Source organism: Hipposideros armiger, unplaced genomic scaffold (assembly GCF_001890085.2).
Source record: "Hipposideros armiger isolate ML-2016 unplaced genomic scaffold, ASM189008v1 scaffold_1879, whole genome shotgun sequence".
NCBI classification, from domain to species: Eukaryota; Metazoa; Chordata; class Mammalia; order Chiroptera; family Hipposideridae; genus Hipposideros; species Hipposideros armiger.
Genome location: NW_017733229.1, coordinates 33,133 through 37,206, shown reverse-complemented (window position 1 = coordinate 37,206; position 4,074 = coordinate 33,133). Strand labels below are relative to the sequence as shown.

The window sequence follows — 4,074 nt, the reverse complement described above, 5'->3', positions numbered from 1 at the left end:
TTCCGCTCCCAGTACCCCGGCCACGTCTGCTCCACCCACGGCCCCTCCATCCACGCCGCCCGCGGCTCCATCCTCGGACTCGCAGAGTCGCTGTCAAACCGCAGGAACTCCGTGCCGTCCACGTAGCCGACGGCGATGAACCGGGGATCCCCGCGGCCGGGCCGGGACCAGGTGGTCTCGAAATACCTCAGGGAGTGGGAGCCTGGGGACAGGGAGGGGCTGACACCCGGGCGACCCTCCTCCCGGCGCGGGTCCCGGGTCCGAGGGCGACGGGCCGGGAGGGGGCGGGGGCCCGGGAGGCGGAAAAGGGTCGAGACGGAGGGAGGAGGGGGCGGGAGACCCGAGTGGGCGACAGGAGTCGGCGACAGGAATGGGCGGGACCCGGGGAGGTGGGGACACATCTTCCCCGGGGTCCTGCGTCCCCACCGGGCGGTCCCCTCGCTTTCCCCTCGCGGAGGCCGCTCCCTCCCGACCCCGCACTCACCCGCCCGGGTCCCCGTCAGGCCCAGGGCCCCCGAGAGCAGCAGGAGGAGGAGGGTCCCGGGGCCCATGATGCGCGTCCCAAGGTCTGGAGAAGATCTGCGTGAGGGCGGCTCCTTGGGGACTTTATAACCTGAAAGGCGGTGACACTGATTGGCTTCTCTAGGACACGCAATGGGAGTGAGAACTGGGGCCCCGTCTTGAAGTTCCAGACAGGAGGACCCGACACAGGTTGTCAGAAGAAGGAGGTGGGGACTCCCCAACACTGAGCGTCCCGCCTGGGACTCCACCCTGTGGGACCTGGGACTGTGCCCTGACCCCTCCTCCAGCACCGAGCCTGTGTCCCGCTGTCTCCCTGAGTCCTGGCCCAGGGGCTGTCTGAGGAAACCAGGCTGAGCTCAGCCCCTTTTCTGCCTCTTCTCTCACCGAAATCCCTCTCCCTGAAATGGACGCCCTGCCTCCCACCCTTTACCTCTCCCCCTGGACCCTCCTGGGAGAAGACACCCCAGGGAACTTGATGCCTGAGAGGGAGCTCGCCCTGGGACTAGAGGAAGGACAGGGCTTTTCTCCTTAATCCTGGAGAAGCTGTGCCTGAAAACATCACATAGAGATTCTCACAGAGCCCAGTCTCCTTGTTGTTTATTAACTACAGGGGGTGACAACCTTGGAAATCCCTGATAACCACAGGAAGCTAATCTGTAAAATCGTGATTTGGGACCCTTGGTACAGAAATGTGTCTAAACAGCACGGCAGTCACACTCTCAAAGCGCCTAAATCTTACTTTCCCAGACGGTACACCTGAGACTCCAGATATTTCTATTGTAAAGTGATCTTCATTCCACAGCCCTGAGTTTGTCTGTTGAGTCCCAGCATCCTCAATACAGAGAAGCACATGGAAGCATTTGTTACTGTGTATTTCAACCCAGACCATGTACAGCCTCAAGTTGCAAGTGTTCAGTGCAGTTAAAATGTTCTTCCATCGCCTGTTTTTATTAATAATTCACATCTAAGCAGTGTGCATATTTTATTGGACATATTATTATTTCTAAATCGATTAGCATAAGGAGGCGATTAGTTTTTAGGCAGCTCCACAGAACAACCCGCTAGGCCCTAGATAATTTATTAAAGGTCTATGAAACATCATATTTCAATCTGAGAGTTCCTCCACTTTAGAATTCTTCACCTCTGCCTCTTCCCCTCCCTCCTGCTTCTCCAGCCCTTCTCCGCCTCTCTCACCCCTCAGGCCCTCTTCTCCCCTTAGTCCCCACCAACCCTCTCACTCCTGACTGTGGCACGAGTGTCACCCCCTCACCTGCCAGCCAAGGACTATTCTCCCCACAAGGATCAGCGCTCCTGCTAACGTGAGTCAGGATGTGTCATTTCTTCACTAAAAACACTCCAATGGCTCCATCTCACTCTGGGAAGCTTCTAGAATGTCAGGCACATGAGCACAGGGTCTATGGGCTGTTTAGGTCAAAGTTGCATCTGAGGCATATGAAGGCATTCCTGATAGATAGTGGGCATTAAAGTATTTCTTAAATGAATAAATGATGATTGTTTTAAAATTTATATCACATAAAATTATACCCTGAAAAATAAAAAAAAAGTTAGGAAATATTTTATTATACACTAGTATGTATATCAGTTCATAAATTCATCCCAGTGGAAAAAATGCTGTGTGGTTATTTGTTGCACAGTTGAGCCTGTGTGTTAGTTTTCTATTGCTGCGTAACAAATTACCACAACTTAGTGGCTCAAAACAACCCCACTTATTTGCTCCCAGTTCCTTAGTCAGAATCCACGTTCACTGTGGATGGGTTCTCTGGTCAGAGTGTCACAAAGCTGTGTGCTCATCCTGAGCTCAGGATCTTCCTCCAAGCTTATATGGAGATTGTTAGCAGAATTCAGTTGTAGGTCTGATGTCCCTGTTTCCTTGATAACTGACAGAGGGATGCTCCCAACACCTAGTGTCCACCAGCAGTCTTTGCCATGTACCCATCCATTTTCAAAGGCCCAAGTGGAGAAATGCCTCATTTGACTCCCTCTCACTTGGAATCTTTGGGGAAAGGGGAAACCCCAGTCAGTACTCACCTGATTAGGACAGTCCCATGGATAGTCCCCAGGTCTGAAGGTCAGCTGATGTGAGACCTTAGTTACATCTGCAGAATCCCTTCTCAGCACCTATATTAATGATGATTGAATAACTGGGGGAAGGTGAATATCCAGGGTGGCTATTGGGGACCATCATAGAATCAGCCTAGGATGGCCTGTTCTTCCCTTTGTGTTTATTGGGGTTGCAGTTGGAAATGAAGTTCAAGTAAATAGGTTGTGAATGATAAAATGCTTCTTGTCTATTAGCCATGGAGATTCTTAAATCTTAAAACCAAATGACATGTTTAATATCTTATAATTAATTTAAAGCAAATGAAACATACAATAATTCATTCTCTTTACACTGTATTAGTCATGTACTCCAGCATAACAAATTACCCAAAACTTAGCAGCAAATGTGTATTATCTCCCACAGTTTCCCAGGGTCAGGAATCCAGGAAAGGTTTTTCTGAGTACTTCTGGCTCAGGGCCTCTCTCAAGGTGTCAGTCAAGTTGTCAGCCAGGGCTGCATCATCTGAGGACTTGACTGGGGCTGGCGGACATGCATGAAACATGACTCATTCATAGGGCTGTTGGAAGGGGCCTCATTTCCTTCCATGGTCCCAGGAGGCCTCAGTTCCTAGCTCTGTGGCTACTTGGACTTGTCCGTAAGAACTATTCCTAGCAAATGACTAGGTAGTTGGCTTACCCTAGAGTAGTGATGAGCAAGAGAAAGAAAGAGAAACCAAGGGCCAGCCAAGTGGCGCGATGGTTAAGAACTGGCTTGGGATGCCAGAGGGCCCGGGTTCAGATCCCACATATGAGGGCCAGTTACACTGCCCTCCAAAAAAAAGAAAAAAAAAAAAGAAAGAGAAACCAAGATGGAGGCTGCAGTGAGTTTTATGTCCTGGACTCAGAGTCACACACCATGACATCAGCCTGATTGGAAGTGAGTCATGAAGTCCAGCCCACATTCAAGAGAAAGGGAATTACTCCACTTCTGGAAGGGAGGAGTGTCAAAGAACTTACATACATATAAAATTTTCAATTTGATATTGTTTCAGTATTTTATAAACCAAATGCTTCTTTGATTATTTTCTTTAATGCCTTAAATTTCACTTTTGGAGTGTAACAAAAGTTTGAGACAGACAAAAGATACAACAATATTTGTAAGTTTTTATTGAAGATTCTTTAAAAACAATGTTCCCTACAACAGCTGGCAACACAGTTGAGAACATACAGTAGCTAGATTACATAGTTTAAAGACTGAGCACCATAACAATAATGCCTTTTCAATAACTTGTTGGGGTCACCGCTCCTTAACAAAACTTAGACAAAAGGTTTTCATTCCAAAGACTTTATGAGCCAAGCCTGGCGACTGTCTCCCTCTGCAAGAGGAGAGAACAGCCCCCAAGTCTTGGCGGGTGAGGAATTTATAGCTGAATGAAGCTGGATACAGAAGCGAAAAAAAAAGCGGTTAGTGTGTAAAAGTAAAAAATGGTT

General features: G+C 48.9%; 1 pseudogene across 1 annotated transcript in view; it reads right to left on the bottom strand.

Moving 5' to 3' along the window:
- Positions 1–585, bottom strand: part of LOC109378331 (HLA class I histocompatibility antigen, B-38 alpha chain-like) — a 10,280-nt pseudogene extending 9,695 nt beyond the window's left edge. Inside the window, exons 1-2 of the transcript XR_002122974.1 lie at positions 485–585; positions 1–202 (exon numbers count right to left, since the gene is read on the bottom strand). The product of XR_002122974.1 is annotated as an HLA class I histocompatibility antigen, B-38 alpha chain-like (transcript). The remainder of the gene's footprint in view (positions 203–484) is intronic.
- Positions 586–4,074: the final 3,489 nt, after the last annotated feature.